The sequence below is a fragment of the Bubalus bubalis genome, chromosome 18, assembly GCF_019923935.1.
Source record: "Bubalus bubalis isolate 160015118507 breed Murrah chromosome 18, NDDB_SH_1, whole genome shotgun sequence".
Classification (NCBI taxonomy): domain Eukaryota; kingdom Metazoa; phylum Chordata; class Mammalia; order Artiodactyla; family Bovidae; genus Bubalus; species Bubalus bubalis.
Window position 1 is genome coordinate 6455329 of NC_059174.1, and position 23478 is coordinate 6478806.

The 23478-nt window shown below is 45.1% G+C and overlaps 1 long non-coding RNA gene across 2 annotated transcripts in view; it reads right to left on the bottom strand.

Annotated features, from left to right (window-relative positions):
- Positions 1–437: 437 nt before the first annotated feature.
- LOC123330404 overlaps positions 438–23478 on the bottom strand; it is a 156460-nt gene continuing 133419 nt past the window's right edge. For both annotated transcript variants that reach the window (XR_006546287.1, XR_006546286.1), the window contains exons 3-5: positions 8532–8642; positions 3157–3273; positions 438–946 (exon numbers count right to left, since the gene is read on the bottom strand). This is a non-coding gene — a long non-coding RNA (uncharacterized LOC123330404). The remainder of the gene's footprint in view (positions 947–3156; positions 3274–8531; positions 8643–23478) is intronic.

A 23478-nucleotide genomic window follows, 5' to 3' on the forward strand; every position in this document is an offset into this window, starting at 1 on the left:
GATGCTTTGTGTTTATAACCCGAGTATCACTTTACCCGCCTGGGCAGCCCATCATCGCATGCACACCGTGGGCTCTCTGAGGCCAGTCTTGCATTTTTTACTCCCAAGTTCCAAAAGAAAATAGTAATGTGACAGCTGAAGAAGTGGAACATGTAGTTTTTTTGTTTTTTGTTTTCTGAGGCTTTACTGGGGAAATGGCAGCGGGGATTCCATCAAGCACCAGAGGATTCTGGGAAATTCTCTTTCACTGCGGTCAGTCCATGTTGGTCCAGCTTCCCTTCCCCACTCCTCTGTCTGCCCCAAGAATTCCCCCAGCTGACACTCCTGTCCCCTGGATCTGCATCCTTCCCAGGGGCCTCTCAAGAGCCCTTCAGCTCTCATGTCTTGCTCTGCAAACCGGCGAGGGATGACTCTTAACAACAGAGAAGTCTAGTTAGCAGACCAGATCGTAAGCAAGTCCTCGGAGACTTACTTCATCTCACAATATACCCATTTTTTTTTTTACTTTATTAATTAAAAAACATATACTCAAAAAGCAAATGATGACACCCGAGTACCCACTAACCTAATTTGACTGAGGTTAACGCTTTCTCGTCTCTTTCCTTCAGATCTGCCATGCTGCTATCTCTCTCTCCACCACCCCCTCTCTCCCTAACAGGAGGCACAGCCCTACCTCCCATTTCCATTCTTTCCCTCTCTGGAAGCATTCCCGCACATGTCTGCTGAGTGTCATTTGGTCTGATTCCAGAATAGCACCGTGGTTTTGAATGCAGACTTGGAAGCCAGACACCCTGGCTATGAGCTCCAACTCTGTACCAACTAGCTGGGTAACCTGAGGCAAATTGCTTAACTTTTCTGTGCTTCAGTCAAATAAGGGAGATGATTGTAAATTAATCTTGGGTGCCATTGTCAAATATTAATAGATTTAAAGTGCCTGGAACAGAGCCTGGAAAAAAGATAGATGCTTAATCAAGATTAGCTATAATTATGATCCATAAACAATAAATAGAATAGCTTATTCTATTCAGAGGGGTTTCTTGTAAAATTTGCCTAAATTGTGTCTTTGCATTATACCTATACACACACAAACATACACACACGCTCCTTCAACTTGCTCATCTCATGTACTTCCACTGTGTTCAGAGTTCCCATTTTCATAGAGGTAATGTTTTGATTAATGCTTTTGAACTGTGTTGTTGGAGAAGACTCTTGAGAGTCTCTTGGACTGCAAGGAGATCCAACCAGTCCATTCTGAAGGAGATCAGCCCTGGGATTTCTTTGGAAGGAATGATGTTAAAGCTGAAACTCTAGTACTTTGGCCACCTCATGCGAAGAGTTGACTCATTGGAAAAGACTCTGATGCTGGGAGGGATTGGGGGCAGGAGGAGAAGGGGACGACAGAGGATGAGATGGCTGGATGGCATCACCGACCCAGTGGACGTGAGTTTGCGTGAACTCCGGGAGATGGTGATGGACAGGGAGGCCTGGTGTGCTGCGATTCATGGGGTCGCAGAGAGTCGGACACAACTGAGCGACTGAACTGAACTGAACTGAACTGAATGCTTTGATTGAAGTTGCCATGGAGTGGTATATCTTTGTTGTTTTAATTTACTTTTCCTTGATTACTTGACTTCAAATTTATTTGGAAAAGTAAGAGCCAAAGCAATTTTAAAGATAAGGAAGAATGAAAGGAGACTCGCCCTATTATTAGGATACTGAACCTTACGTAAGTTTAAGCAACAATGTCTGGCAGAGCTTTCATAATCATGGAAGTATTCTATACCTACTCTATTCAACATGGCGGCCATTGGCCACACATGGCTACTGAGCACTGGTAGTGTGGCTGATGTGACCAAGGAATTGAATTTTACTTTAATTTAAATAGTGATGGGTGATAATGACTACTCTTGGACAGCACAGATTTGGACCAAGCCATAGGGATGAAGTGGAGAAGGCAATGGCACCCCACTCCAGTACTCTTGCCTGGAAAACCCCACGGACGGAGGAGCCTGGTAGGCTGCAGTCCATGGGGTTGCTAAGAGTCAGACACAACTGAGCAACTTCACTTTCACTTTTCACTTTCATGCATTGGAGAAGGAAACGGCAACCCACTCCAGTGTCCTTGCCTGGAGAATCCCAGGGACGGGGGAGCCTGGTGGGCTACCATCTATGAGGTCGCACAGAGTCGGACACGACTGAAGCGACTTAGCAGCAGCAGCAGCATAGGGAGGAAGTGGCAGAAACCACTGTGTTTGGTGGGCCAGTGGACCTGAGAAACAGAAGAGCGTCTAGAGACAGACACCACTGTTTGCTGAATGACCAAGAAGGGATTGTAAGTTAACAAGGGAAATGATGGGCATGTTTTGTCAAATGTTTGGATTTCCTCTTCTTTGATTTCATTTATCATTTGGCCATTCCTTTGTACAGCTTTTATTTATTAATATGCCAGAATTATTTGTATATTTATATATAATATAAAATAATATTTCTCTTAGTAGTGTGGATTTTTTAAATTATCAGTTTGTTGAAATGTGTTAGATTTTTAAGAATTTCATTTAAGGATGTAGCTCTGTACATCTTGTTTAAGAAATATTTTCCTAGATCTGAAGGAGAAAAAAATATATATATGTATGAATGTGTATCAGTTCAGTTCAGTTCAGTTGCTCAGTCACGTCTGACTCTTTGTGACCCCATGGACTGCAGCACCCCAGGCCTCCCCGTCCACCACTAACTCCCAGAGTTTACTCAAACTCATGTCCATTGAGTCAGTAATGCCATCCAACCATCTCATTCTCTGTTGCCTCCTTCTCCTCCTGCCTTCAATCTTGCCCAGCATCAGGGACTTTTCCAATGAGTCAGTTCTTTGCATCAGGTGGCCAAAGTATTGGAGTTTCAGCTTCAGCATCAGTCCTTCCAAAGAATATTCAGGTGTGTAAATATATATATATATAACTGAACCACTGTGCTGTACACAGGACACTAACAGGATATTGTAAATGAACTACACTTCAATTTTTAAAAATGAAAAAAATATCTTTTCCCTGTATATATGAATTTTCTGTATGCAGTTGCAACCTTCTGTGGGTCAGTAGCTTTAACTGTGCATTTTATTTTAAAACATTGTTCTATCGTGATTCTTACTGGTTGTTTACTTACCACTCTATTCCTGCTTTTATGTGCAAGGCACAGAAGCCCTGAAACATTAGAGTAAGACCAACTCAAGCCTCCCCTGCCAAGACGGCATCTCTCCATGGCCAGCTCACGGAAGCATCTCTGAAAAACAACCAGAACGTGTGAAAATTGAGAGTTACAAAAACCTTCCGAACCACTGTTTCCTAGTTAACTTACACTAACTACTGCTCCCTGATTCCAGTAAGATATTTCTCACAGTAAATGCCATAGCTACATTTCATTATGGGGAAAAAAAAAGAGGACTCTGAGCAATTCATAGCCCAACTTTGACTCCTAAAAAACAAACAACTAGGAAAAGCCTATCCTCAGATTTGAGAAAACTTAGCTTTTAGGACTAGGAATACTTTCAGTCTTTTCCAAAATTTTTGGTAAAAAATTGTAGAGATACACTTCTAGCATTTTTTTTTAAAAAAGGAAATTATTTTCCCACTCTGAGGTCATAAAGTTAGTCTCCTATTTTGTATAGGGCATGTTAAATTTTGCATTTCAAATTAAGATATTTAAGCCAACTGAAATTCATTATTGAATGGTATGTGAAGCAGAGATCGGAATTAGTCTCCCTCCCCATTTGGATGTCAATATTCCAGTGCCTTTTACTGAGTCATCCATCCTTTCCACTTGATTTAAAATGCTTCCTCAGTACTTTAGTTTTCCCAATAAATTTTAGAATAATTTTCTCCAATGTTCATCGCAGCACTGTTTATAATAGCCAGGACATGGAAGCAACCTAGATGTCCATCAGCAGATGAATGGATAAGAAAGCTGTGGTACATATACACAATGGAGTATTATTCAGCCATTAAAAAGAATACATTTGAATCAGTTCTAATGAGGTGGATGAAACTGGAGCCTATTATACAGAGTGAAGTAAGCCAGAAAGAAAAACACCAATACAGTATACTAACGCATATATATGGAATTTAGAAAGATGGTAACAATAACCCTGTGTACGAGACAGCAAAAGAGACACTGATGTATAGAACAGTCTTATGGACTCGGTGGGAGAGGGAGAGGGTGGGAAGATTTGGGAGAATGGCATTGAAACATGTAAAATATCATGTATGAGATGAGTTGCCAGTCCAGGTTCGATGCACGATGCTGGATGCTTGGGGCTGGTGCACTGGGACGACCCAGAGGGATGGAATGGGGAGGGAGGAGGGAGGAGGGTTCAGGATGGGGAACACATGTATACCTGTGGCGGATTCATTTTGATATTTGGCAAATCTAATACAGTTATGTAAAGTTTAAAAATAAAATAAAATTAAAAAAAAAAAAATTTTCTCAACTTTGGTGATCCCCTCTTGAGATTTTTAAATTCACACTTTATTAAATGTATAGAATAATTTGGAGGAATTACTAGGGTTCCGTGTGAATTTTAGACCTCTTTTTCCAAACCCTAAAGCCACCACAGAAAAACTACTAGGCCTAATCAATTCAGTAAAGCTAAATACAAAGTCACCACTGAAAAATAAGTGGTGTTTCTATATGATAATTACAAACTACCTGATAAGGAAATGATGAAAACAATCTCAATTGCCAGAGCATCAGAAAGAATAAAATACTTAGGAATTAACTCAGCTAAAGAAGTGAGGACATATACTGAAAATGACAAAGTATCGAGGAAGGAAATTAAAGAAGACAGACACAAACAGAAAGACGTCCCTTGTTTATGGACTGAAGGACAATATTGTTACAATGCCCTTACTACCCAAAGTGATCTACAGAGTTAATTTAAGCCCTATCAAAATTCCAAGGGCATTTCCTACAGAAGGAGACCAAACAATGTTTTGAGAGGAGGAACTCGGGGTTCAGTGTGTATGACGACCTGTGTGACGGCTTCCAAGCTCTGCCCGTAAACACTATCTACTCCTGTTCCCCAGATCTGCTAGACAGAGCCCTGCACAACTTCCCAGTCTGGCAGGAGAGTACGTATATAAAACAGAAACAAAATGAAGAAAACCCTGTCATGAACATCAAAGGGGGAAGAGGTGACTCCCAGATGACTGAAGTCTTCCTGGAGTCAGCAGCTTTGAGCTGAGAGTTGGGAAAAGGAAGCTGGGCACCTGTCCCATCGCGTCTCTTGGTACCGTGTGCCGTGCAAATGTGCTCCAGAGCTCAGGAGCGTTGCAGCCCCCAAACCGTCCAGTAACTGTATAAACACCAACTCCTACCAGGCCTGCAGCCCCAAACCCAGAGACACCCAATATCCAGATGGGCGTTTTGGCAGGGATTCTCATGGCACTCTAGGGAGGCCATGCAAGAGGAGTTTGGAAGCAGAAAGCACAGGTGCATCGGGCTAAGTGATGTAAGTCAGACAGAGAAGGACAAATCCTGTATGATCTCACTTACAGGTGAAATCCAAAACATATCAAACTCATAGAAACAGAGTAGAAATGTGGCTGCCTGGCAGGGGCTGGGAGTAGAGGGAAATGGAAATATGCCGGTCAAAGGCCACAAACTTTCAGCTATAAGGTGAATAAGTTCTGGGGATCTAACTACAGCAAGGTGACCAAAGTTAACTCTACAGTCTAACCATAACAGAAACGACAACAAAAAATGTGAGGAGAGGAGCTGTGAACTAACCTGATTGAGGTAAACATTTTGAAATACATACATGTGTCAAATCATCACCTTGTATGCAGTATACCTATGCAATCTTACATGTCAATTTTATCTCAATAACACTGGGAAAACCCATGAAGCAAACACGCTATAACGGAGCAGGGAGGAGACTGAATCAAAGACCTTCTTCCAGGGATGTTGACTCTGAAGGTTAAATGCTCTTTGTACCCTAAAGTAAAAGTTGTTCATTCATGTCTGACTCTTTGTGACCCCATGGACTGTATAGTTCTCCAGGCCAGAATACTGGAGTGGGTAGCCTTTCCCTTCTCCAGAGGATCTTCCCAATCCAGGGATCGAACCCAGGTCTCTGGCATTGCAGGTGGATTCTTTACCAGCTGAGTCACAAGGGAAGCCATACTGGAGTCGGTTGCCATGCCCTCCTCCAGGGGATCTTCCCAACCCCAGGATCGAACCCAGGTCTCCCGAATTGCAGGCAAAGTCTTTACTGTCTCTACTATCAGGGAAGCCCTGTACGCTAAAAAACACTGTGGAATTGTATTTTGCACCTGCCCATGACTTGGCACTTACTGTTCCCTCTTAGGGAGCTACCAGTGGCCCTTCTTTGGCTGGTGGACCCCTATTAACTGTCCAGTGTTCTCAACCCTCAACTCCTGCAAGAAGCTCTCTCTGACATCCAGAACCCGAGGGGCCTGTCCCCTGTGCTGCCAGCACTCTGGGCCATCATCCCACTCTGTCACTCACACTTTCGTGCTTGTGGGCATGTTCTCTTGCAGACCGTGTGCTCTTTAATAGAAGGGCTGTGTCTGTCTTATCTCTCTTCTAGGCTTCTGTGACATCATGACTACTCGGTAATCATGTATTGATGCCCTAGTTGATGGCAAACTCTGGTTATAGTACTGCAGCTTCTGACCTGTGCAGGCTCTGATCCTCAGCTATACCTCAGGGCTCTCTGGACCAGTGGGAAGTTGATTTCTCATAGCTGAACAATGCTCCCCTTTGCAAGATAGAGACTGCCCAGGCTCTGAGGAAGATCCCACTAGAGGTGACATCTGTTCTCTTTGAACTTGGCTGTAGATGAGGGGGCTTAACGGGCCACTGACCCTTTCAGAGGGAGCTGCATGCCAGCCAACAGGAAACTCAAGGTGCCAGCCCTTTACAGAGGACCCACTGGACTGTAATGTTGCCCTTCTTTCGTCCCATCCAAGGTCTGGGCACATGCTGCTTCTCCTGCCTGGACTGCTTCCCACCTCACACTCCCTAACACACATTTTTAGCCTCTAGACTCTCTCCTTTAAGTTTCCATCACTTCTTGTGGAAGTCTTCCTCATTGTTGTCCTACCCTCTCATGAAATTTTGCCCCTTTATTTCAAAATAAAAGTGTCCCATTTTGTAATTTGTAATTTTGTAATTCATCCATGAATGTGACTGTCTAACAAAAGTCTGCCCTGTCCTCTAGACCATAAACTCCATGAGGGCAGGGACCATTTCTGGTTTTGTTTTCAATTTCCTGTACATAGTACAGTATCTTGTGCTGTGCTTAGTCGCTCAGTCTTGTCCAACTCTTTGCGACCCATGGACTGTAGCCCACCAGGCTCCTCTGTCCATGGGGATTCTCCAGGCAAGAATACTGGAGTGGGGTGCCATTTCCTTCTCCAGGGGATCTTCCCGACCCAAGTCTCCAGCATTGCAGGTGGATTCTTTACTGAGTGAGCCATCGGGGAAACCCAGTACAGTATCTACTAGGTGCTTAAAAGTTATCAGAAATATTGAATATTAACAAACGTCCCTTTGTACTCATTATGTCGGTATAGCATACTATATTATGTATACTCATGTTGGTATAGCATACTATATTATATATACTCATTATGTTGGTATAACATACTATATTATGTATACTCGTGTTGGTATAGCATACTATATTATGCATACTCATCATGTTGGTATAGTATACTGTTTCTCTCTAGACTTAATAATGACTGAGCCTCTGTTGTAGAGGTCTTCCCAGCCTCGACTGGAGGCAGATGATGATGAAGTCGAAGTACACTTCAGTATCTCCTCCTAAACCAGCCTATAAGGCACGTACAGTCAGTCTCCCTAGCTTAAAGTCCCAGCTCACTTCAGACTGCAACCGGGACTATCAAATGTGATCAACCACCCGAATCCGCCAAATATCCTCAACTCATTTCTGAAAGAGAACCCTGTCTTTCCATGTGACAATCTCAGACAACTGTCGATCTGCATGTGGGGACCGCTGCCCCTCCTCTCTTGGCCCCAGTCTTGGGCACAGAGCCAGAGACTGCTGAAGAGCACAGGCTCAGGGCTGGAGCACTTGAGCTCCAGGGCTGGTTCTAAGACTTTCTAGTACTAGGACCAAGGCACGGTACTTTGCCGCATCAGGCTACCATCAACTCATCTGTAAAACAGGAATAAGCACTTGCCTCAGAGTTTTGTTATGAGGATGACATGATTTAATGAATGTATCATGCTCATCTCAATACAGTAACACGTTCCTGTAATGAGTAGATGCTCATAAACATGCACTAAGTCAAAAAAACAATATCACCTGTACTGTTTTAAATTTCATGATTTTAAGTTATGTGACTATAGTTGATTGTATTCATGATCAACAGATGTCCCCTCTCCCCAATCCATCAACCCCTGATCACTTTTCACCCAATAATAGAAAGAGATCAGACATGACCATGTTCCAACTCACGCTGAGGCTATAAGAGGTTCTGGGTGTTTCCACTCACCTTTCTTGAGCTGCTGCCTCCCATGATGGGAAGAACATTCTCCAGGTGTTGCCTCTGCAGCCTGGGTCCTAAAATGGTCAAGGCCAGTTGAGCCACAGCCAACACGCAGACCTGGCAACAAGAAGAACAACAAGCTCTCGTATTTGGGGAGCTGTGTGTGATATTGTTGCAGCCAAACACCAGGCAGTGACCCACACTTCACATCCTCCATTTCATACAGGTGTGCTTCGAAGGGTGCGATGCTCATTTAGACGAGCAGCTCGTGGTGGTGCTTGTAAAATAATCAGCCGTGGGATTTGGTCGTTTATCTCATATGTGGTTGTACTACACTCTTTCCTTTGGTCAACAGTGGTGGATAAATCTTGCCACCTCTCTGCAAATCCTGTGGCTTATCGCCTATGGGGGATGAACACGTGTTGAGCTCAAACTAGTGAGTGTCTTGAGGGTCTTTCTAGAGGAAAATATGAGGAACTTGCCTCTGAATATGAGGCTTGCCTCTGGTGGTATCAAAGGGAAATGTTCAGGATGAGTTAAAAGTTCTACCCTGTAAAAGGCAATTATACAAAGAGAAAAAGAAAGTCTGAAGCCACCCTTTTAATGCTATAATTTTCCTAGTACTTACATGACCCATTAAAAAGAAAAATGACATTAAAATAATTTTAAAGGTTTTGGCTTAAGCACACTGGAAGAAAGAAATCCCCTGACTAAGAATCAAGTTCTCATTACTTGGGCTCAGCCTGCATTAAGGATGGACTCCTGCCGAGATGAGATCTGGTGACTGGGCTCCAGCTGAGAACGGCCATACTGAAATTAATATGGCGCCACCCTGCCCATCGTGGGTCTTACACGGCTCTCTGCCTTGTGTGTCTCTTAAGGGCCCTTCGGGTGGAAATCTGCCAGATTTCTTCCTGCAATCAACCTCTATTTGGGGTTCGTCCCTGCCTGTTTTCCTGATGCTAGTTCTGGCCTTTTATGATGTTTTGGTCTTTTTTAAGTGAATGTGTTTACGTGGTCTAGCTCAGCCGTTAGCAGCTGATCAACGGATGCAGTAACTTTTGTTTTCCCCATATTTTTTTTTTTTTTTTTTGTATTGGGGCATAGCTGATTAACAATGTTGTGATAGTTTCGGGTGAACAGCAAAGGGACTCAGCCATACATATACATGTCGGATGCAAAAACTTTCTCACCAATCATTGCTCCTTGTGTTCCATTCCCCACCCCGCCCGCACTGGTTTTAATCAAGTTTCACCACTGTTAAGGGGTGAGCATGGGCATCTTTTGGTTGGCCATAATCTGTTAGACTGATAAAAATATTTAACCCAATAAGTGACAAGATGTTGAGGAAGAAAACTGGTACTTTAATTCCTGGGTTTTCAAGTAATCCTGGTTTCCCTTCTATCATGTGACTGTTCTGCCTAGAAGGGGTTGCAGGATTAGGGTACCAGCAAGTTACAGGCCACCTGTCAGGCAGCTGTCAAGTGGTAACGATTTTCAATCACTGCCAAGCAGGTTCTGGGCTTGAGCCAGTGACCTAGGAAAGAAGTCTCCATAGCCCATTACCAAACTATCCCTTGGGGCCTTTGCTTCCCGACTAACACCCTTTCCGATAGAACTCCATTTCTGTCATTGAATCTGTCAACATGCCCACAAATCCCTGAAGGGTGAAATGAATTTGAACCACGGTGTTGGGCAAACGAGCTCAATAGTGAGTTCTTCAGAAAGAGGAGCCAATATTCCAGACATCGATCCATTTGAAACAATGGCTTTGGTTGCCCTCTTGGAGCTTGTGTGGGGGTAGGAGTGGGGGAGGAGATAAACCAAGAAGTTGTTATATAGTTTACTGCATGGCAAATCTTAACTTCCAGATTCTAATCTTTCATGTTTTCAAGTAGATGAAGCCTGCATGCTGGTGGCTGAAACTCTTATCGAGATTAAAAACTGAATCCCTCCGGAGCATCCTTCTTCCTTCTGACCAGGTTACCTGCGAGTTCCAGTGTGATTGCATTAGGAAAACACAGTTTCGTAGCATTTCAAACCCTATCTATCTATGTATTTAATATTTTTTAAAAAAAGTTTTCCTTCTGTTAACCGTGAGCCCGCAGAGAGTAGCAGAAGCTTCCTGTGGTAGGAAACAGCTTATCTCAAACTTTCTATCCCACCAACATCTACACAGCTCAGACTTGGTTGGAAGCCCACTATTATTTTTTTTTTTAAACTTTGATAGTGTTTGTTGTGAACCAGCCCAGAAAGTAAGTATATTTTACGTGAAGCTACATTGAGCCTATCCTGTTAACTTGAAGGAAGGGAGTGAGGTAGGGAGTGAAGGAAACCCATTCCCCTTGCCAGGAGTCAAAGATAGGGTGTCAGAGCCCCTTTGACCTGCCCCCATGTCCAGTGTGAACTTTCTGAGGCTTTATATGCACATAAAATCTACGTTGTAGTTATCTAGGACTACAAGACATCCACATTTTCTTATACAACACATCATGCCAGCCTTGTCTAGAGGTGAGAGGGAACAGGTAAGGGTTTGGCTTCAGTAAAGCGACCACATCCCAAGTCAGCATTGACAGTTCAGTGTCCAACCATGTGACTCCAGACTTTGGCTCCAATTTGAAAGCATTTTATTTTCCCCTGTTAAACAAATCTAATACATGAGGTTTGCCTTTCCTGGCCACAGAGACTGCTTCTTGTTCCATTACTCTGGAGGATGTGTGATGTCTTCAGGAAGGGTACCCATCTCTGACACCCAAAGGTTTATTTATTTATACACGGGCATGCATGCTAAGTCACTGCAGTCGTGACTAACTCTTTGCAACCCCATGGACTGTAGCCCACCAGTCTCCTCTGTCCATGGGATTCTCCAGACAAGAATACTGGAGTGGGTTGCCATGCCCTTTTCCAGGGGATCTTCCTGATCTAGGGATTGAACCCAGGTCTCCCTCCAGCTCCTGCATTGGAGACAGATCCTTTACACAACGCATCCTATATTCTAAGTTGGACCATCCCAGACATACCCTCCAAACTCAGTGAAACCTATCCAGCCATTTCACAGAGTAGACTTAACAGACACTTAATTTTATTAAAAGAACTGCATAAACCATCCAATGGAATTCTTTTCTTTTATTCATAGAGCCTGAAAGGAACACAGGTGATTTTCCAGATATTTTTCTCTTGCCTAAATCTAGGCAGAAGAAACAAAATAATGACTCAGAAAAAGCAAGTGAATGAAGTTAATCGGGTTTGTAATTTAAGATGAATGAATTCAGTGGTGTGAGTTAGAAATATTTGACACACCAAGACTGACAGCCTCTAATGTCGTGGCTGAGGAAGTGTATCTCAATGACCTCACAGTTCTTGTTCTCAACTAATTATTGCTCTTTGCATGTATAATTACAATCTGGACAATTAGAATGTAGATGCTTTCTTACTAAGTTCCTCTTCTCTAGTTTCGGTACCATAAATAACCGAGGCGACAGTCTAAGCTGAAGTGATGCTTGAAAAATGGTACGTTGCCCTGGAGCCTTGATTTTAGTTCACTTCAGGATCTGTGATCCATACCTGGGTTTGTGCAGTAACTCTGCAGCCTAGATGAGTCGTGTAGTGTCAACTTAGCTTCTGTCTCCATCAATGGGGAGGAAAAGTAACTTCCTGGGACCATCCTGAGTTTCAATGAGATAAGGTGGACGCAGTCACTTTGTAAACTGTATACACACTAGATAAAAGTCAGTTGATGTTTTTATTATCTCAGCCAATCTTTACAATTGCTCTAGAAGGCAGAGGAGGCAGATAAGTATTTCCTTTTCATAGACGAGAAAAGGGGCACTGCCAAGGTGAACACACTGTGGCTGGTAAATGTCAGAGGTCAGACCTGCACCCCAGGTCCTCGAGTTCTGAGATGACTCTTCCTTCCTCAGTGATTTGATTCTAGAGCTTTCCTGAACACTGGAATCAAGCTGGGGGAGCTTGTTAAAGACACAGATTCCCATTCTTTCCTCTTTGCTTTACTCCCATCCCTGAGATACTAACTTAATGGACCTGAAATTGGTTTTAAAAATCAATTCCTAACAAATACTTCAGATCATTCTGATGCAGGAAGGCCATGAATCACATTTTCAAAACACTCAACTGTTACAGCATGTTGTCTCCCAGCATGAAGTCCAAAAAGGACAATCCTTTGGAATTAAAGAAATTTCCTATTTGCTCATGTGAGGATTTTGGATAATTATTATTATTAGAGATTTGTTGTTGCTCAGTCACTAAGTTGTGTCTGACTCTTTGCAGCCCTTTGGACTGCAGCACACCAGGCTTCCCTGTCCCTCACCGTCTCTTGGAGTTCCCTCAAACTCATGTCCATTGAGTCAGTGATGCCATCCAACCATCTCATCCTCTGTCATCCCCTTCTCCTGCCCTCAATCTTTCCCCATCACATCAGGGTCTTTTCCAAGTGGTCGTCTCTTCACATCAGGTGGCCAAAGTATTGGAGCTTCAGTTCACCATCAGTCCTTCCAAAGAATATTTAGGGTTGATTTCCTTTAGGATGGGCTGGTTGGATCCCCTCACTGTCCAAGGGACTCTCAAAAGTCTTCTCCAGCACCACAGTTTGAAATCATCAGTTCTTTGGCTCTCAGCCTTCTTTATGGTACAACTCTCACATTTGTACATGACTACTGAAAACATCATAGTTTTGACTAGTACAGACCTTTGTCGGCAAAGTGATATCTCTGCTTTTTAATACACTGCCTAATTTGGCCATTGCTTTTCTTACAAGGAGCAAGTATCTTTTAATTTCAAGGCTGCAGTCATGTAATAGTTACTATTACTTCCATCCTTAATAGGTAGTAGCTACTATGCTAAATGTTTTACATACATTATCTAAATGGAGCATGATGAAGCCCTGGTGCCACCGGATTGTGCAACTCTATGCAGTAAGTACTTTTACCCTCCCTGTTCCACTGTGAAACATCTGATCACCAAGAGATAAATACATCCCCAGCAGCTCACTACATAATAAGTAGCAAAGAAAGGAAATGCACCTAGATTTGTTTGCCTTCAAATATGAGCAGTTAGCCTTATTATTCTATATTTAAAAAGATAATTGAAGGGAAAAGAGTTCTGTACAAGTTGAATCTCTAATTCTGACAAAAACACAATATGGTTGGAGATATAGAATAAGGGTGATGGTTAACTTTGGGTGCATTCTGTAACCTGGTTTATTCCAATAATGGACAATTTGTCATTAGAGGCCTAGCTTGGTGGAAGAAGATCTCTGGAGTGGGGTAGGGTCTCAGTTACCTATTGCTGAATAACGTATTACCTCCAATGCAGTAGTTTGAAATGGCAGACGTTTTCTCCCACATAGTTTCTGCAGATAAGCAATTTGAGAGCAACTTAGCTGGCTTCTTCTAGCTCAGGATCTCTCAAGAGGTTGCAGGTAAACTGTGGGCTGAGGCTGCCATCATCTGAAGTTTGGCAAGGGCTGGAGATTCTGCTTCCAAGGCAGCTCACTCCCATGCCTGTTGGCAGGAGGCCCGAGTTTCTCACCGCCAATGTCTCTATGCAGGGCTGCTTGAGCGCCCTCCCAACATGGCAGCTGGCTTCCTTGAGAGCAGGTTACCCAAGAGAGGGATCAAGGCAAAAGCTGAAATGCCCTTTTATGACCCAGCAGAAACCCATCATCACTTCTACTTCATCCTATTAATTAAAAGTGAATCACTTACTCCAGGACACACACAAGGGAAAACTTGGCTCTGCTGCTTAAAAGGAAGTATATCAAAGCATTCGTGAACACATTTTCAAAACTACCAAAGGTGGGATAGACTGAAATAAATTTATGATCTTATTCTTTTCCCTGTGCCAAGTCAGTTGTTCTCTGCTCTTGCTAAATGTGGTGACTTCTATCTATTCACTCATCCATCTATCCATTGATATCCATCCAAACACACATAGGACTCTTTCTAAATTCCAGATTCTTGGAGAATACCAAGAGAGTCATCCTCTGTCATTAGGAACTTGTCATTCATGAGAAGGAAGGGTGGTTAATACAAGCACTCAGTTAAAAATCATTTGAGACAATCTTTATTAAGTGTTTTACACAAGGGATAGCTTAGATGTTCAGGGACTGGGGACAAGAAAATTTCTTCTAACTTGAAGAGCAGGATGATTCCTCACAATCTTACCTAAAATATACTCCCTCGCAAATACTGAAGACTCAAGCTCATACATAGAAAATCTCAATAGCTCAATAAAAACATGACCTCGCTTCCTCTTCTTTTCAGTGTCTACTACTAACTGATTAAATTTTCTGTCTGCCTTTGTGAACCAGAGTCCCTTGGGAGGGCATGTTGACTGAGCTGTGGAACATTTTGGATCCTGAGACAAGAGAAGCCACTGAGATAAGAAGCCCACGCAACTGGAGAGGGGCCTCCTCTTTCCATGACTAGAGAAAGTTCGAGCACAGTTATGAAGACCTGGGGCAGCCAAAATCAAATGAATGTTAAAAAAGAAGCTAAGCACATTATCTATACCTTGACTGGTCAAAATTCATTTTTTGTGCCTGAATATCTATTTCAAAGTTAATTATCAGTGGCAGGGGAAAAGAAAAAGCCTGTATGTTGTCATGTAGCTACAGGGAGGAAACGGGGTGACATAGAAATGACGTGGGTCTTATATTCCAATTCTGCCACATACTAATCCATCCAAATGTTGGAAAAGGTCTTAGTAGCCGAACTCCGTGATGGTCTAAGCTGAGTTCATTCTTAGATCAGACATTTTCTCAGGCTCTGGCGATGTGAGCTCTATCATCAAATGAATCTTAGTTTGGGTTGGGTGGTCGCTGGCATGTATCAAATAATTACCTTGAGTAAGTGGATAAATGTAGACACAAGCGCTGAAGGCAAGGAACCAGATGACATGAGTGTACACAGCCTGGCGGTTAACTAGGTATGTTGCGATGGGGAGGCAGGAGAGAGAGCATTCCAGGCAGAGAAGGGTCTATGCTGTTGCCTGGAGTGTAGGGAGGTCTGTCTGCCCACGGCCAGCTTATCTGGGGCACAGGGAGGTGGTGAAAGAGCATCAAACCCTGCTAGAGACAAACGCAGGCCCTGGACCTGTGGCGGGGCTTCAGCCACATGCTACGAGCTGGTTTTCCTTCTGAAAGGTAATTAGAGGTGGTAGACTGGACGCCCAGCACAGAGGGCAGAACTGCACCCCATCGACGGGAGTGAAGTGTGCGGTCACGGAAGAATGGCCTGTGATACAAGCGGGCACAGCAGGGCTCCTGGCTGGTCATCCTGGGTGACAGCGCCAACCATGCCTGCTTTCCCATGAGGGTGTCCGAGTGGCAGGCCTGTTAGCTCATTTTAGCATCCCTGTCTGCTACGTTTCCCACAACCACTTGGAAGAGAACATTCGTGTTTTCTAGAATGACTTTGTCCTCACCCAGAGCTTCCCAACTGCTTTAGGTCTCGACTCTCATCTCTAGACTCAGCTGTGCCTCTGAGGGGCTGCTGCTGCTGCTAAGTTGCTTCAGTCGTGTCCGACTCTGTGCGACCCCAGAGACAGCAGCCCACCAGGCCCCGCCGTCCCTGGGATTCTCCAGGCAAGAACACTGGAGTGGGTTGCCATTTCCTTCTCCAATGCAGGAAAGTGAAAGTGAAAGTGAAGTCGCTCAGTTGTGTCCGACTCTTAGCGACCCCATGGACTGCAGCCCACCAGGCTCCGCTGTCCATGGGATTTTCCAGGCAAGAGTACTGGAGTACGTTGCCATTGCCTTCTCCATCTGAGGGGCTGGCAGTGTTAAAATGATGGGGTGTCTAGGGCTGAAGCATGGGACTTTCTGACAGTCCAGACATGCCATGCAGATGTGTCCTTATTTAGAAATTCTCTGCTTGAGTGGCATTTCAGCTAAGCAACCCTATTAACCTCTGGTAATCTGACCAAAAACCCATTTATTTATACACGGGCTGATTTTTTTTTCTTTCTGCATACGAATATATGTCTGCCCTGTGCACTCTTTGAGCCAAGGTTGAAAGTCAGTAAGATTTGGAGCTTGTAACATTGAATGCTTTCAAAGTGAAATAATAATAGCAATAATAATAAAGCACTGGCCACCCCTCCTCCAACAGCAAGGTTGTCTACATGATTATGAGTGGTTACATTTTGATTTTCCAAGCTTGCTGCAAATGGGCCTGAATCGGACTCGATTTCCCGTCATAATTGCTTTCTGCGTGAAGAGGTCTTTTCCAGAACCGTGGGCCGCTGTTTTAATGGGAAGCCTGTCTATTTGTATGTTAATAGTTTCCTCTAGGTTATTGGGCTTGTTGATGGAAAAGCCCAAATCAGATGCTTCTCTATTTTCAAGGTTTACTATTAATCTCTGATTTTTTGTGCCAACACGAAGCCATTCCAGCCTCTTCTGCTCTCAATCCTCTTAATGAAAGCATGAAGGATGACGACACGCCTCCTCTCAGGAAGCGGGGTTGTGCCAGGACACCCTCACCTCGCTGGCTCAGTGGAACCGCAGTGTCCAAGTAGTCCGCAGGTGAGTTTCCCAGGTAACCCATCAGTCAGCTCCCGAAAGGCTCAGACCCAGGTCTGCTGCCTTTGCTGAGTAAGGTCGCCTGCCAGGTGAATGATCATTGCAGCAAGACCATGGCTGAGATGAATCCGGGGGAGACCACCAAGATCTTAGTGCCAGAAATGCAACAGGCCAGCCTGAGTTTGGACTCTGCGGGCGAGTGGTCTTGTCATTCACAGCCAGTCCCAACCTCTCTGACCTTCAGTTACCTCCTTGCTAGAAAAAGAAGCAAGAGCCATCATTTTCCTGTATTCCTTATCTCTTATTTAACCTGAGGTCTGATAACACAGTGTCCAGAAAATGCGAAAAGAGAGGCAAACAGCAGCCCCCACACGTAACTGGTAAAACTCAGCATTCAGTCTTCCTAATTCACACATCCACTGCTTCAAGCCACAAGGGTAGGGGTTTTTTTTTTTATCTCTTTTGATTTTGTTGCTTTTCCCAGTTTCCCTGCAACAAAGTTGTATAGACAGTAGGTGCTTAAAAGCAATTACAGACAGAATGACCACACAGATCAGTCACCACATTTATGAAGCGTCTGTTACAGCCCAGTACTTGGGCTGAACACTAGGACCACAGGGATGAAAGTGGTCCCATGGGGTTTTTCTTTTTCCTGAGAGCTCTTGACCTGTGAGGGCTGGATAGGTGCAGGTCGGCAGCTGACGGAGACGAAAAGAAATAATTCCAATAATATGCAGTTTCTTAAAAGTATGGCCCAAGAAGCCTCTCATCAGAATCTCTCAGAGCCTGTGTTTAAAAATACAGACCCTCGGCTGCCAGTCTGGATTTATGGAATCCAAATGGGCGGGGGCGGGGCGGGGAGGGGAGCCTAGGAATCTCTTTATTTTTTTTTTCCAGGATCTCTGAGAACTCTAATTTGCCTTCCTATTCGACAGGCCCAGCAGACGTGCGGCCGGGAGCTGGGTGTGAGCTCCTGCCAGGTGGGGGCAGCTACAGCCAGGGTCAGGGGGTTCAGGGAAGGCGTCTGAGCCAGGTGACCAGGCGATTGAGTCGTGGGGAATGAGGGCGAGATGGCAGGTGAGGATGGGCTTGCCAGAGGGAAAGGCACAACACCAGAAAGTGCTGGAAAGTTCCAGAAACAGTGAGCAAAGAGACCCGAAAGAGAAAGGGCGCCCAGGGAGGCAGTAGAAGGGACTCAGACCTTATGGAGCATATTTTGCAAAACAGTAACACAACCAGATTTTTTTTTTAATTGAGGAATAATTGACACAGACTATTTTATCAGTTTCAGGTCCACAATATAATAATCGGCATTTGTATACATGGCAAACAGGGCTTCCCAGGTGGCACTAGTGGTAAAGACCTGCCTGCCAAGGCAGGAGATGCAAGCGACGTGGGTTCAGCTCCTCAGTCAGGAAGATCCCCTGGAAGAGGGCATGGCAACCCACGCCAGTATTCTTGCCAGGAGACTCTCACGGACAGAGGAACCTGGTGGGCTACAGTCCATGGGGTCGCACAGAGTCAAACACGACTGAAGTGACTTAGCACGCATACGCCGCGAAAGAATCACTGTGATGAATCTAGTTAGCGTCTGTCACCACACATAGTCACCAAAACATCTTTTTTTTTTTTTCCCCTTAGGATGCGAAATGTTGAGATCTGCTCTCTTAGAAACTTTTAAAATGTGCAATACGGTACTATTCAGATTTCTTTTTAATCAAGAAGAGGCATGTGGATTATTCTAAATACAGTCACAACACTGAATGGACAGAGTTGCAAAGAGACGAAGGGGTGAGTGGCATTCGGCAGACGTCTCCAAGGAGCCCGCGAGGAGCCCTTCACAGCACTCGTGAGCCTAAGGGCGTCGAGGGGTAAGTGGGTGTTTAAACTGAAGATGGCCTCTAAATCACCGTGGAAAAAGAAAAAAAGCCCAAGAGGGAAACAAGGGGGAAAAGAGTACAAGTTCATGGACAAAATTCTAAAAGCATTGTTTGCACCTTTGGATTCCTTTCTTTCCCTGTTGCCTCTGAATCTCATTTCTTGTTCAGCTCTCCACATTTCTTTCTGGGTAAAACCCGGGACACTGGATCTCGTATGTTGCTAGTGCAGTGCGGCTGACGGGGCCGGGCTTGGGAGGGGGTGTGAAGGGACAGAGAGACCGGGATTTGCCAGGAACCGCCTTGCAACTTTGCCCGTGCTGTGGAACTCCCCAAATTCCTAGCTCCATCATGTACTAATAATATAAATAGTAGGTGCGGTTAATACTAGGTATCTCCCAGGACTATTTCAACGGTTGATATAAAGAATATAAAGAGCTTGGCATACCCATCCTTGGGGAAGGATGGGTAAATAACGGGAAATGGTAGCAGTGATAAAAGTCATTCTAAAGATATCATTTCTTTACCCCTGGGGAGCTGAGCCTGGAAGCTTTCCAATCACACTTTCGCTTAGAACAGTTTTGGCTGGGAAATAACCGAAATTGGGACGGTCCCCCCAGAAGCAGTGGAGGGCGGTCCCTCTGCTCATGACTCATGGGAAAGGGCAAAGGTTCTTGTGCCCGTGACAGGGCCCAGGCCCCCAGCAGGGTGACCGGCCGGGGCAGGGGGCTTGGCTGGCCGTCCTGGGAAGTGTCAGGGGATCCCTGCTCTGAGTGGGGGAGTGCCTCACCCAACCTGAGCCTGAGTCACGGCATGGGGCGGGGTGTTCCTGGGGAAGCCGAGCCTGTCGTGACAAAGCCCCCAGACTCAGAGCTGAGTCACCACCCCCGCAGGTCCCAGGCCCCTCTTCCCTTCCCAGCCCACCATTCCCCCCGCCCTAACCATGCCTGTTTCTGGGAAGGCATGAGGCAATGGTTGGCCCAGATACACTGGGACAACGAGAGCCCCAGGAAGAGTTAAGTGATCCTCCCCAGAGTCTGGCCATTTCTTGGCTCGGAGAACCAATGGCACTCAAGAGTCTGCTGTGCACAGACCTTGATAGGATCGGGACTCGGAATGGACAATGATCCATAGGGTGGCCAGCTTGCTTCTGTAGGCCCGGGACTGTCTCAGTTTTAAACTGAACTGTCTTGGGTCCTAGAAAGCCCCTCAGCTCCCAGCAAAGAGGGGACTTGGTCCCTAAAGGGAGAGGGTGCTGGGGAAGACCCCCATCTGTGCCGCAGAGTTGCTGACTGTGGGCACATGCTGATTCCTGACATGTACCCAGGTGGGTGCTTGCTGTGTGCCGGCTAATATTATGTGTCCCTAGTTAATCCTCGAAGCAACCCCCCAAGGCAGGGACTCTGATGATCCCCATTTTACTGATAAGTAGACTGAGTCACAGGAGTGAGCAACTCTATGAAGACTCAGGGGTAGGAGGGCCAGTGTTGTGGTGTGACTCTGCAGTGTGGGTCCAAACCAAGCCTAGTCTGAATTTGCTGCCTAGATCAATACACACACACAGATAGATACAAAAACAGACACACTCATGTACAGACACACTTAGACACAGACACACAGATAAATACACAAAATCACACACATGCATAGACACACACACACGCTGGGGTCCCATGCAGCACAGTATTTCAGGAAATCTCATTTCAAAGAAGCCTAGTCCAGCAGTCAAGAAAAACTAAAAAGGAAGAAAACAGGATCTTTCCTTTTGTCTTCTGAAGACCAGAGAGAATCTAATTAATAAGCAATCCTCGGAAGATGCCTTTTCCTTCATCCCTTGCTCCCAGATCCACAGCTGCTCCAGACCCTCCACTTTCTAAGCTTGCAAAACTCTTTCCCTTCTTCTTCTGTTCTTCTCTTTGCCTTTAAAAAAAAAAAATCCCCGTCTTTCCTGTCTACCCAGCCCTACCCTGGGGTGCCCTGGCCAGCAGCAAGGCAGCCCTTCTCTGCTCCATCCTGGAGCCTCTCACCAGGGCCCAGGTGGCCTGAGACAGAACCTCCCTCAACAGTGCAGACAGGATTCCCCGATGTGCAAGGTGAGGACCCTCACACACTAAACCATCTGATTCCCCTAAGCCCAGATGCAGGCCCCCGCCCCGCCCAGGGCTTGACCGCCGACTCTCCCCCAGACCCCTGCCAGGACCCCCGGAGCCAGGGTAATCCCCTAAGACCCCATTCCAAACCTGCTTGCTCATGCCTGCCGTCTGACTGTCTGCAGAGCCCTTCAAAGGAGCCCTGCACTCATCTTGTTTACTCAGAGCGGAATTCCAGCTCCCTCCTGGACCGGGGTCCTCCCCCCTGAGTGTGCCTTAGAACAAAGCGCATCTGGGCCTTGGCAACACGCTGCTGTCCAGGTTCCGTGCTGCCAGCTCCCTCGGTCTCGCGTCCGGGCCCCTGGGTGGCTGTGCTGCAGGGTGACAACTGAGGAGCCTGTGTCACTCAAGCCATGGGCTAGGAGCCCTGAGGCCACAGATGGGGAAATAAAGCCAGCAACACTCACATCTCAACAGAGCGTAGCACCATACCTATTAGGGAAAACACATAAGACGAGGTTTGGTTCCCTTGGTGTACACGTATTGAATGCCTCCTAGATGACAGACACTATCCTAGGTGCTGGGGTTACAAAGATGTATAAGACATCGTCTCGGCCCTTGTATAGATAAAAGCCCACATGGAGAGGTGGTCATGTGAGCAACGGCGAGGATGGAGCATTAGAAGCCAGTGTGACGGTGATCGCTGTGGATCCCGGATCACAAGAGAGAGATGCTGGAACTCTCCTCTCTTCCCCACCTCCACTTCCGCCTTTCCCTCCCCTTCTCCCCTTTTCTAACTTTTTATCTTGAGAAAACTGTAAATCCAGATGCAGTGGTAAGAACTAAATCAATTGTAATCGATTTAATTCTTCCATTCTTCTTAACAACAGCAACAAAAAAAAACCCTGCACACATAAAGAAATAAACCAATCACTTTATCATCAAGTAGCCCCAGTTCAGTTCAGTCGCTCAGTCACATCTGACTCTTTGTGACCCCATGGACCACAGCATGCCAGGCTTCCCTGTGTATCACCAACTCCTGGAGCTTGCTCACACTCATGTCCTTCGAATCGGTGATGCCATCCAACCATCTCATCCTCTGTCGTCCCCTTCTCCTCCCACCTTCAATCTTTCCCAGCATCAGGGTCTTTTCTAATGAGTCAGCTCTTCGCATCAGGTGGCCAAAGTATTGGAATTTCAGCTTCAACATCAGTCCTTTCAATGAATATTCAGGACTGATTTCCTTTAGGATGGACTGGTTGGATCTCCTTGCAGTCCAGAGGACTCTCAAGAGTCTTCTCCCACATCACAGTTCAAAGGCATCAATTCTTCGGTGCTCAGCCTTCATTATGGTCCAACTCTCACATCCATACATGACTACTGGAAAAACCATAGCTTTGACTAGACAGACCTTTGTTGGCAAAGTAATGACTCTGTTTTTTAATATGCTGTCTGGGTTGATCATAGCTTTTCTTCCAAGGAGCAAGTGTCTTTTAATTTCATGGCTGCAGTCACCATCTGCATTGATTTTAGAGCCCAAGAAAATAAAGTCTCTCACTGTTTCCACTGTTTCCCTATCTATTTGCCATGAAGTGATGGGACCAAATGCCATGATCTTCATTTTCTGAATGTTGAGATTTAAGCCAGTTTTTTTTCACTCTCTTCTTTCACTTTCATCAAGATGTTCAAAGTTCCTCTTTGCTTTCTGCCATAAGGGTAGTGTCATCTGCATATCTGAGGTTATTGATATTTCTCTTGATTCCAGTTTGTGCTTCATCCAGCCTGGCATTTCACATGATGTACTCTGCATATAAGTTAAATAAGCAGGGTGACAGTATACAGCCTTGACGTACTCCTTTCCCAATTTGGAACCAGTCTGTTGTTCCATGTCCAGTTCTAACTGTTGCTCCCTGACCTGCACACAGATTTCTCAGGAGGCAGGTCAGGTGGTCTGTTTAATCCCATCTCTTGGAGAATTTTCTACAGTTCGTTGTGATCCACACGGTCAAAGACTTTGGCGTAGTCAATAAAACAGAGGTAGATGTTTTTCTGGAATTCTCTTGCTTTTTCTATGATTGGCAACTTGATCTCTGGTTCCTCTGCCTTTTCTAAATCCAGTTTGAACATCTGGAAGTTCTCGGTTCACATACTGTTGAAGACTAGCTTGTAGAATTTTGAGCATTACTTTGCTAGCATGTGAGATGAGTGTAATTGGGCAGTACTTTGAACATCCTCTGGCATTACTTTTCTTTGGGACTGGAATGAAAACTGACCTTTTCCAGTCCTGTGGCCACTGCTGAGTTTTCCAAATTTGCTGGCATATTGAGTGCAGCACTTTAACAGCATCATCTTTTAGGATTTGAAATAGCTCAGCTGGAATTCCATCACCTTCAAGTAGCCCCAGAACCAGTGGCAACTTGGTAACTTCCCTCGGATGAATCTTC